Source organism: Phalacrocorax carbo, chromosome 1 (assembly GCF_963921805.1).
Source record: "Phalacrocorax carbo chromosome 1, bPhaCar2.1, whole genome shotgun sequence".
NCBI lineage: Eukaryota > Metazoa > Chordata > Aves > Suliformes > Phalacrocoracidae > Phalacrocorax > Phalacrocorax carbo.
In genome coordinates, this window is record NC_087513.1 from 122,344,142 (window position 1) to 122,356,116 (window position 11,975).

Consider the following 11,975-nt stretch of genomic DNA (forward strand, 5'->3'; position numbering starts at 1 on the left):
TGAGTAGCCTTTTCTTCTGGCAGTGATGCTGGTTGTTTTGTAAATGAGTCTGTTAGCAGTGTATTGGTAGGCTCTGTAATGAAAGAAAATACGGCAGGAGTTATTGACACAATACTCGAAACTGATCAGAAAATTCCCCTCTAAAGAGGAAGTGAAAAGGCAAGCCTTTTTCTATTATTCAACCTGGAACGTCATTACAATCATCCCTCATCATTGTGCCACAGAGGCAGTGCTGGAAGTTGTAAACACCAACCTTTGTGGAAGAAGAGGCCTTTCGAAATAGGTGTGTCTCCCAACCATCTGTATGTCTAAAGTCTCCCTTGAAGAGATAGTCAGGCACAAAATCACTCACCCCTCTGTAGGGACTGAGCTGGGGACTAATTTTCTAACGGACAGTTCTAGGAATTGCTCTGTAAGCAGAGGCAAAGCAGGTATTTTGGAAAAGCAGTTGCAGTTTTGTCATCATCTCCCTGTAATGCCTGTATGTCAGCAAAGTTGTGCGTGGAGCCTCATGTCATTGCACAGAGGCAGCAGGAGCTGGCTTGTGATCCAGAGATATCGCCCTTGAAGTAGATCAGACAAAGGTTGGGAAGGAAGGGGCCCCGAGAAGTGAGATGAAGTGGCGCATCTAAGATCAGCATGGCAGACCTGAGGCAAAATCCTGGCCCTGAGAACCCCTAAATTTCACCTTCTCCAGCAAGCTTCATCTTTCCCTTTTTCTTTTTGGGTCTACAGCTCAGGTACAGCATCACGCAGAGAGGAGGACACAAGGGAGGTCCCCACAGTCCCCAGGGCCATGCAGGATGGTGACCCCCTCGGGGCCACGAGCCGCTCCCGGCAGGCTTGACCACTTCTCCTGCTCCTGTTCTCTCTCTCCTTCACAGCCACGGGCTGCCAAGCACAAGGAGGCTTTTTTTTTTGGAGTGAGAGGGGATCCTGGGCATGGGGAGGGAAGAAGAATGATCCCGTACCAGCTCTCTCATCCCCGCCCCCGGCTTTGACGAAAGTTGGGTCAGTGTTGTTTTTGTTTCTGCTTCTTTCTCCCCTGCCAAAGAAATCACTGTGACTAACTGCTCATCATACGCATCCGACAGTGTTTCTGGGATCAGGTCCTTCTCATGAAAACAAAAATAATCCCTCTTGCCTCCTCCCAGCTATCCTGTAACATACGTAAGTATTCAAGAAAGCCAGGAATGTATTTTAATTCAGATCATTATTAATAAGTTCGGGAGCTATGAGTTTTCCCCTCTTCATTCAAAATGAATTATGTTTTGGAGAAAAATATATCCATCTTACACAGTTTTAATCCAAAGGGACACCTCTTAATTAAATTAACCAGTGAAAAGGAAATACTTCTAATAAGGGTGCAAGATAAATATTTGTACCGTGCACATTCTAATTTATCACAGCTTTAAAAGAGTCCATAAGGTTTGTTTTTCTTCACTGAAATGTGACGCATTCAGATATCATCCTCATTTATAAATTAGTGTATGCCACATGGGATACCCCCCTCTGGGTTAAGGGTATTGGCCTGTGAGTGATATACTGCAGCTGAGAGAGCTGCGAAGTGAAGATGAGTAGTCCTGAAACGCAAGCCCTGAATTTAACATTACCCAGAGGCAAACGCAGCCCTGAGCTGACTCAAGGGTGGAGGCAGAGGCTGCACAGCCCTGATGTATTATCGTGTGGGAATGCACAGTGCGGCGTTGCTGCTAATTCTGAGGGAGAGAGGTGAAAGTGCCCACACTCCCTCCATTAATCTGCATTTGTTTACCTAGGTGGTACCGTGATGGCACCCACTGAAGCCCTTCCTGGGTAGGCAAAATATTTAAGCAGGAGGAGCGTGTTTTTAAAGCACCTGATAGGTTGCATTAATTTCACAGACAGTGCTTTCGTATGTGTAGTTATGTTCATGATTAAATACTTGATGCCTTCACTGCTGTAGGTAACTTCTACCTCTTTGGGGTTTATTTAGCGTTTTTCGAAATAAAACACAATTCCTGTACACATACCCTTTTTTACGCATTTACCTTCTCTAGCGTCTGCATGATGCATTATGCACGCACACACACGTGCGTGCACTCAGGTGTATGAGAGGCAGACGGGTCAAATATAGACTTGCATATTTTTACCCTATGTTATACATTTGGCTACCTTTTTAAAGTATGCAGATTTCTACTTTGTAAAACTGGGGGTAATCACGCTGAAGGAAAATATGCTAAACTGTCAAAAAATGCGCACAATTATTCCAGGAAATTGGACCAGCACAGGGAAAGCTCTGATTTAGAAGAGAATGGAACAGACTGTTGCAGTTGAAAGGGACCCACGATGACCAGCTAGTCCAACCGCCTGACCACTTCAGGGCTGACCAAAAGTTAAAGTATGTTGTTAAGGGCATTGTCCAAATGCCTCTTAAGCACTGGCAGGCTTGGGGCATCGACCACAGTACCAATATAGCTGAAATCATAGAGCCAACATAATGCTAGTGCATTCCCCAGTGTAGGAGGGCTCTGTTTAACTGTGAACTCAGATCGCAGCATTAATTGCGGATGCCAAACTATATGACAATTTCTGGATGTTCAGTTGATGCCATGTATAATGTTTGACCCAGGAGAGAATATAGGAGCAAAATTGTGAATGCAAAACTGGAGTTTATGGGGGAAGAAGTTGCCAGTGCATTTTGCAGTGCAAAAACTAAATCAACACTGTTCAAGGAACAGGGGCAACTTTCCAAATATTTTAATTGTGGGTATACTTTGGCCCAGTTTGTAGAAGAAGTTACGCTTTTAACAGGGAAACTAGCACTTATCTGAACTTGTCTACAGGGAATATTTGTTGTCCTTCTAAGTGATAGTAAAAACCTCACATTTGAACCTTTTATTCCAGATATATTAATGATAGCTAGAAATAATTCAAGAATGAACTCGAGAACTGCAAACTAATGTCCTGGCCTTCTATACCAGGCAAGGTATTGAAAATTATATCACAGATGAGAATTGATAGACATGGATGGATCCCATGTGTGTGAGAGAGACGGTGAAAGGAAAGAAATGTTGCTTCTGTGGGGGGAGTCAGGCTTCGCAAATCTGTTGGCAGTCTTTGCACACGTCGGTAAGTGACTAAGCAAGGCATCACCAATAAAGTGTGTCAAGCTTTCCAAAAATGGTGCTTTGCCCTGGGCATATTGGAAAGCCAAGCTGTGGAGGGAAAAAGGCCCAAGTCCTCTTGCAGAGCTACTCTAGCCTAGGAAACAGTGTAGACATATGTGGTATACTCCAATGTATTAATCAGAGATCTGCAAGAGGGGATAAATAGTGGGTTAACCACATTTGCAGATGATGCAGAACTCTTCAGAAGAGCCAAGAGCAAAGAGTTGCAGGAGGATTGCACTCTGCTGAGTGGCTGGGATATAAAATGTCAGGAGAAAGCCAGTGCAAAGTAATGAAATAGAGGGAAAGCAACAAAATGACCACTGCTTATCCAGCAGTTGGCTCTCGGCAAGCTGCTGCTGTTTAGAAAGAAGTTTGGAATAACGATGGAAAATTCTCTGATGGCATTGTCTGGTTCTCAGCAATGGAGGAAAACAAAAAGGCAAATTAAGTACTAGATACTACCAGGAAAGGAAGTTGTTGCCTGAATCCTAAGTCCAAGCCATGCGATGCTTCCGCCCCCCTAAAATGGATACAGGAGAGCCAGAGGTACAGAGAGAAGAAAAACAAGAATGAGGAGGGATATGACCAAGCTTGCATGAGAGGAGTGATGAAACAGCTTATGAAAAAGGGCCTATTCAGGGAAGGAGCCTATTCAGTGTTTCTCATAATGTAAGAACTAAGAGTCTTCCAAGGACATTATCAGGTTTAAAAAGAGGGCAGCGAATTATTGATTTCACATGCAGCATAGCTGCCTCGTGCCTGTGTCTTTGCCACAGGAAGCTGTGAAGGCCAAGAGGGTAGAGGGGCTCAAAAGGGAATTTAGGCAAATTCAGAGAGGGCTGGGCTGCTGGAGGCTGTGAAATGCAACAGCCCAGCTGCAGCTCCAGCTGAGGAAGCAGCGGGGACACCAGGAAGGGCCCCCGGGCACCGGTCCTGTTTGCTCTGTGCTTTGCTCTGAGCATCTGCTACTGGCTGCCCTCGGAGGCAGGATACGGGGTTGGACCAACCCGTGGTCTGACCTTGCAGAGCAGTTCTTATGTTCCTGTCTCACAAAGAAATACAGATGTGCTGTGCTGACATCTAAATAAAATAAAATAATCTAACTCCAAATAAACTGAATGTTCTCCCTGAACTAAAAAAAAAAAACACCACCGCAAAACAACAATAAAAACCCCAAAATAAAACCAAGATAATGTTTATACTGGGAAATGTGCATTTCTTTTTTCTTCTTGGATAATTCAAAAACAGCTGTAGGGGTTTTATTCAGACTCCCCCACTCCAAAGTTCACTTTTAAGTTGAGACAAATGTTTTCAGTGCCAAAGACGACATCTGAAGAAGGCTGTAAATGAGAGAAAACAGAGTTAAGATGCAAACTGTGTTTTGCTGCAACCTTAACCAGTAATCTCACGATTTACAGTAATTTTGCTAACATTTGCTTATCTTCAAGGAGAGAATGGCTCTGGTTTAGCAGAAGCTGTGTTTTACCAGGAGGATAAACAACGGTCTTACTGACTAATCAGGATTTCCCAATGTTGTCTCATGAAGATTTCAGGAAAAATCTTCTCAGAATAATGCTCTTGATACTAGGGCTGAGGGATGTGAAAGAGCATTAGACTTGATAGTGCTTAGCAGCTGCTGGGACAGGCCCTGTGCATGTCACAGAACCTAAGGAAATCTGGAATTAATCTTGGTGGCAGGCACAGGAGGGGATTTTGCCTTCAGTAAAGACAGGATTGCCCAACACTTCCCATTACAAGCTCTTGCTTATGCTTTCTCATAACATGACAAGCTTTAGCTTTTTAGGCTAGAATTATGCGCATTGGACATCTTTCCCTAGCTTACAAGTTTGGGAAAATGTCAATGCAAATGGAAACTTCTGAGGAAGAGGAGAGAGCAGAGACAGAAATGAGGCTTACAAGCCACCTGCCAGCTCGTTCCCAGAAAGGTTGCTAAGTCCCTAGGGAGGTGCATCAAAGACTTGAAACCTGGCAAAGGAGCTGGTGTCAAGAAAGTGTGTTTTCTTGCTGTCCCCACAAAAACTAGCTCTCAGTTAGTTATGTGATCCTCTAAAGTCCCATTTTTACACCCTTAGAGTTGAGCAGACAGGCAGCTAACGTGTCAGCAGTACTGGGAACGATCCTATCCCGTTACGCAATTGCTGTTTGGTGGGCACCATCCTAGAGAAGCAGAATTACCCTGAACAATGTTTTGGGGGGTAGGAAGAATCATGCATTCTCAGTTTGGCTCTTCCCCTTGCAGGTAACTAGAAGCTGATTTTATAAGAGCACCAGAGGCCCTGCTGCATTAGGGAGTGCTGGAACTGAGTGTGCAACCTTGGCAAGGCTGGACTTCGAGAAGAAGGTGCCATAATATCAAGGAGAAGTCCCAGCCCCCTCCCATCTTCCAGGTGTGGTCATCTTGGTGCGCCAGTGGTAATGTCAGAGGCAAGACTCTGTGTTAGCAGCCACGGTTCTTCCCCTCTGAAAGGGAGATGAGAAATGACCAAGGGTGATAAGTACCAAAAAGCTGTTGACATGCATTCAGGACTCTGGGAAGGAACGTAGGAAATTTGTGTTTCCTGTTCTGCCAGAGGCACATTTGATGAAACTACCATAATATATATGTTTGAATGAAGGGTCATTATATGTTAAATTAACTGTATTGCAAGAGCATTAAAGAAAACAAGAACAGGAGAAACTCTTCAATCCATGAGAGGATTTGTGTGATGCCTCAGAAAAATAGCTCTTCTTGTTAGCAGGAGGCCTATCATTCTTGCGGGGTCATTGGAAGAGACCCAGGGCCTTTTGCACTCTGCATGTGCAGCGTAAAATAGCTTTCCATTTGCTTGATCTTTTTCATTATATTATACAACCTTGAGGAAAGAAAAGCAAGCATCGAATTTGTGATTTATGGCTTGATATTTACTTGCTGTATCCGGGTGCGAGACCTAGTCCAAGAAACAAAAAGAGACTGTGAGCCCAGAACAAAAGCTACACGCTTAAGGACTAAATGTATTTTTCTTGGAGCGCTGTCACCACTAGCTCTGCTTGGAAAGCCGACCGCCTGCTCACCCTGAGAGGGCTTCCAAGCTCATGTGCTTCCATGTTGAAGTCTCTCTCTCTCTGTGCTCTTTGCACTTGGCTCAGTGGACCTTAACCCCCATCTTCACTACTCCTTGTGGAGGAGATTCCTGCACCCCGTGGCTGGGCTGAGAAAACCCCTTTTTAATAAATTAACACAGTATGATGGGATGCGGGAGCATCTGGTGCTCCCAGTTCTGATTTATTTCTGCAGCAACACACAAAACATCGAGTGATAAATTATTGAAAGTCGATGGGCCCTTAGAGAATAGGGCCATGATGAATAGTGAGCAGTTGGCATCCCACATAACCGTGAGTCCCGGAGGGCTACCTAGGGAGACGGTAAGGGGAAAGAAAAGTCCAAAGCCTTTGAAGGATACAGCTGTTTGGAATGTCTTCCTTTCAATGGGAGATTATTTTGGTTTTTAACGCCTTATTTCAGCAATGGGAAATGGGATTAGTAGTCGCTGGGAACAAATAGTAACCACTAAACTCACTTTCACCTGCAGCCTGTTCTGATATAGGGTGACAATGTAGCTGAATATTGATTTACCCTAAATAAATTTTTCATTAAGGACACCAGGGGCTCCCTTAAAAGAAGCTGCAGATACCAGAGCTGTCTTTTGCAACTTCCAAGGCAGGGAAATTCAGTCTGTGCCTCACCAGTAAAGAAACCACAATGTGTTTGTTTGGTATGGAAATCAGAATTATTCTGGAGTCAGTATTTAAAGACATCAGAACAAAGGCCAGATAGTGTAAACACTTCCTGATTGCCCTGGCTGTGTAGGATTTTCACAAGGAGCAGTGGAGAAACCACTGAGAAATACCTTTCCTTAATCATCCCGGAGCTTGTGCTCATGGGGAAAAAATGTCCAGGCAAGGGGATGTGGTGACCGGGATCGCTGCAGGGGGCTTCTGGCTGGGGCTGCGGGGTGGCACTGGGGCAAGCAATCACCCTCTGTGCCTCCGTCCTGTAACATGGGAGCTGGGTACAGAAAACGCACTGTCAGTCATGAAAGACCACTTGACAGAGGGTTTGCTGTACATCAGATTGTTACAGTGGCCTTTTCCAAGCCTGGTTGTACCATGAGCTTTACTATGTCCTCTGAAGCAAAACATGCCCATATATTGTATACATGGGTGTGAGAGTTAAAATGAGCCCTGTGCCCAGATGTGAAAAACTGGGGCCAGGATGAGAGCAAGAGAGGGTAGTGCTCTGGGCCCTGACCACCTCGGCCTCACTCCAGCTTTTCCTGCTGGGTTTCCTTTCAGGAGGGCATGCAGGTAGCCGTGCATGGCCATCGAGAGGATGCTTGCGTAAGCACTTTGAAAATCTTGAATGGGTGCTTCAGACTGTCATGCTTTTTGGATGATACGACTATTTATCAGTATTACAGCTGGCAGTCAGGGTATATCCCACAGCCTTATTTAGGAGCACTCGCAGTTGCAAAGACTGTATCTGGCAGCTAGCGGTAACTTCACTTTGGCTCCAAAATTTTCATTTCAGTTGCCACAGAAGCCATCAAAAGCTACATCTTCCTGTCCACTTCTGCTTCAGACAGCTCTGCTTTCAGATACATGAGTTTGGGGGCGATGTTCACATGCATATCTACCTCAATGAGAAAAAAGTCAGTACAACACTTTCATGTTTGTTTTCTCTTGTCTGCCTCTTGTGTTCTTTTCTCTGCCTCCATCTTCTACTGTAATAGGTATTTGTATTTATTAGTTACTATTTAGTAACAGGGGAATTCCTTACTGGTAGTGTTTTTTCTGCTTTGTTTTTGGCTGAACTGCATGTTTTGGAAGTCTCTAAAAACGGCTAGTTAGATGATTCTCATAAACCGCTCTTAGTTACTCTAAACAGAAAGGCAGAAAACACCAAAACACCAGTGTAATTTATAATCGCTCTTTGGAAACCTCTGTGTGGGTTTTTATTGTAACTATGAGCGGCTCAATGGGCCAGTTGAGTTGTTTGTTTTAAAACATCGCGGGCAGTTGCAAAACTGCAGGTGTGGAGCAGGATGGGCGCCCGCAGGGTGAAGGGGGTGCGGGAGGAGTCGGTCACGTATACCACGTGTACATCAGCCACAGCTCTGGCTTTCCCTGCCCAGCACAGGCTGCGACGGCATGTCGGCCGATGAAAGCTAACTTGGACTGTGCTGACCTGGGAGTCACTGGGTACAGTGTGGTGTCTGGAGTAGAAGAACTTGTGTACTTCTCTGGAGAGCTTTACAGTCCAGGCTGGTCTTTGGGCTGGCAGGGGTCGGTTCAGGCTGCCTCTGGTGTTTCAGACTTTATCTGCTTCTGTTTATACCCTTAGCACTATCTTTTTGCACCTATCACAAGGCCATGGCTACTGAGTTGCTCCTATGAAGGCCTGTATAGCACAGCCATGTCAGGATATTTTGGTGCCCATTTAAAACCTTCCTCCTTGCCTCTTACTCTCCCTAACTCTCTCTATTTCCAGCCTCTCTTTCTTCTGTGGTGTCACTGACAAAGACTGGCCATATTGCCTCACCTCCCTCCCCTCCATCCTTGCTGCCAGCCTGTGTTTAAAAGTCCAGCAGAGACACCAGGGTCCGAAGGGGAATTAGAGACTGAATTACTTCTGACAACCTGTTCTCTTTGCCAGGCCTCCGAATGCACCCAGCAGCACTGACTCTGCCTCCTGCGCTGGGAGACACCATTGAGGTGTTTCAGGTACCTACTCCGCTCATGCAGGACTCTGTTTCTTCTATAGCTAAACCAGTGGTTTTCATTAGTGCACTGTATGAAAGAAAAATACAGCACAGATATGTCATTTGAAGTACCTTAATTAGAATAAATCCACCACTGATGATATCAACAGTGTCCTTCATATAGCATGAAAACAAAACATTTATTCTTTTTAATGGAGCTTTTTTCCCCTCCGCTTCTCATATGAACAGGGGCTTATTATCACCATTTCCACTCCTATATTCCATATGGGACACCAAATCAAATACTGAGTTATTTCATCTCTTGCCTGGAAGGGTCAGTTTAATGTATCAAATCAGCCTCCCTTACATCTGCTTTGCAGATCATCACTGGCATACTTTAAAAATTGTTATATGTCTATAACGATGCCTTCTTCCCCTCCCCCAATGCTTCAGTAATGTCAAGATTTATTGAATCTGAAGGTCCAGTTGTGACCTTGGCTCCCACTCGCTAAATCTGAACCTCTGGGGTCTATAAATCTTTGCGTGCTGGTCAATTTATAGAAGTGAACATCTGCTTATCATACAATATTTAAGTTGCAGGTGTATTCTACCAGTAAAATAAACACATGAGTTCACGATTGCCTAGGCTGTAGGACATTAGACAGATGTTGAAGAGATGGTGATGGTTTTGCCTGTTGGGAGAGCCCTCAGCAGGAGCGCTCGCCATTGGCACAGCTGCTGGATGGCGAGGCGGCTCTCAGGGTTGTGTGTCACCAAGAAGTGAAGGCGGCATAGCTTTTATCTCAAAACACCAGCCTAATCATCTTGCTGGGTGGAGAGCAATATCTGGCTGAGATGCACACAAATCACGTAAGGAAAAAAATCTCATCTTCCTGCCTCTCTGACGTCTGGTGGGAAAGGCGTCAGCCCACGTAAGGACAGTTAGCTTTCTGCACAACCTGGGGAATGAGAGGCAGGGCAGTGGCTCTGTTTCTTCACTCACAGGATGAAAAATACAGTGCACAAGAGAACGCAATCTCAGAGTATGCACGGAGAGGGAGAGACATACGAACACCCGAATGTGATGAGAGAGGCTGAAGAGACCTGCTCTGCAGTGTGAGGAAAGCATTACTGACTACAAATCATTGGAAAGAGGAAACAAAAGGAGCAGAAAGTATCCTCTGTGAGTGGAAAGGAGGAAAGAAGAGATGACCAAGCAAATATAATCAGTCAGTGATGGCTAAGGGGGGAAAGAGAAGGGCAGCGCAAAACCAAGGTGACTTAGTATGACCCATAGGAGATGACCAGGACAGAGGATTTTTGACAACAGCTGAGGAAGCCAGGAGAGACAGCAGTTTCACTAACAAAAGAAAGAGGAGATAAAATGAATGACTAAAATGACTGAAAAACTTCCTTGTTTGGAAGGAAAATGCTGAGCTTTAAATACTGCTTATATTTTAAGGCTATCTCACACCGCAACTCCTGAGTCCCAGCAAGCATCCTGGCTAGATCCTGATTCCCTGTTGGGAGCTTATCCTCCTCCCTGTCTCCTTGCCCTCTGGGAAGGCACCATGGCCACGGGGGCCAGCCAGCAGCTGTGTTGTTCCCTGGGACCTCCTCGGGCATGTGGCCTGATGCCCCACAGAGATAAAGGAGGCTGATAGAGCCACTGGGGAGAGTGGGATCACACCACCCAGCTCCTCTGCTCTCCCCATGGCTTGAGGCCAGTCACACCATACACAGAAGTACCACTCCAATCAGTGCCTGGAAAATAACTGACCTCAGAGCCGTGGTGAGCGTGCACAGAGGCTGCAGCAGCATCTCTGGTTGCCCTCCATCCCCATGGCTGCCAGGAGCAGAGCCTTTCTTGCAGCTTTTTCCAGGAGATTCCTTGTAAAGGACTCTGGCCCAGCACTGGGTGAAGTGTCAACTGCAAGCAGGTAGCAAAAGTGCCTTTTGACATGAGGCATTTGAAAAAGCATATTTACATTTTAGAAAGGGCTTATGCTTTCTTTTGGGGATAAAAAGCCTCTGTGCAAGAAGCCCAGCTCTCATGCTGGAGCATGGGGCATTCTCCTCCCAGCTGACAGCTGGCTGGGGAGGGAACTGGCTGCGATGGATGCAGTTATGCAGCATGGAAAGGTGCTCGGTGGAGAAGCTGGTTGGGCTCTGACAAGCCATGTAGCTGTGTCAGCAATGGGCTGAACCTCAGCTAGGTAGCTCTCTTTTGCAGGAAGAGAAAGGAGGACCAGCACCGGAATATTTCTGAGGTAGAAGCCTGGCCCCTATTCTGCCCAGGCACGTGGCTGGCCACTCTGCTTCTCCCTGCTCCCTTGATGCTCCAGGGTGTACAGGTGACCCTGGGGCAGCCCATGACACTGCTGGAGCCACTTTACACAGCTTTGCACTGAAAATGTGAATTCACTAATTGGAAGGGTTGGACACGACATGAAGAGTTGTAGTGGCACGGGATGTATTTTGCTTGGCTTTTATTCCTGCATGTACCTGTGGAAGGCAGAGCCCTGCAGCTAGAGACAGTCTCATCAACCTGTTTCATGCACTTTGGAGGGTGACCATCTCAGCTCATTAGGTTGCCCATGAAGGAGGGCAGGAGGCCATCTAGTTAACATAACAAAGCACCTGAAGAAAAAAGAATGTGAAATATTTTAGCTCTACTTCTATCAAAACGTCTATTAATGTATTTCTATTAATAAATTTCAAGACCTTCCATAGCTGTTTTCTCCTCCCTCCAGGCTAGTCTAACCCCAGCCATAATTTAGCATGAGGCATGAATATCTTCACTTATTTTACCCATAAAAGAAGAAAATTGGGAATTTGTTCAGACTGCCAGGAATCTGGAATTTGTTGATGAATGGACATTTGGCTGAACATAGTGAATTCCCAGCTAATTGAAAGCAGATAACAAAAGTAATGCATTTACCTTGAAAAACATATTTTTTTTAATAAATAATTGAAATGGCAATCCTCTGACACATGAAATAAGAAAAAAATACTAAATAAATTCAGGATTAATTCCTGTCCTATATATTACAGCATACTTAAC

At 45.3% G+C, this 11,975-nt stretch overlaps 1 long non-coding RNA gene across 1 annotated transcript; it reads left to right on the forward strand.

Moving 5' to 3' along the window:
• The first annotated feature begins 897 nt into the window (after positions 1–897).
• On the forward strand, positions 898–7,983 carry LOC135316270 (uncharacterized). The gene is made up of 3 exons (XR_010375693.1): positions 898–1,011; positions 5,413–5,560; positions 7,741–7,983. It is a non-coding gene; the product is annotated as an uncharacterized LOC135316270 (long non-coding RNA).
• The last annotated feature ends 3,992 nt before the right edge of the window (positions 7,984–11,975 follow it).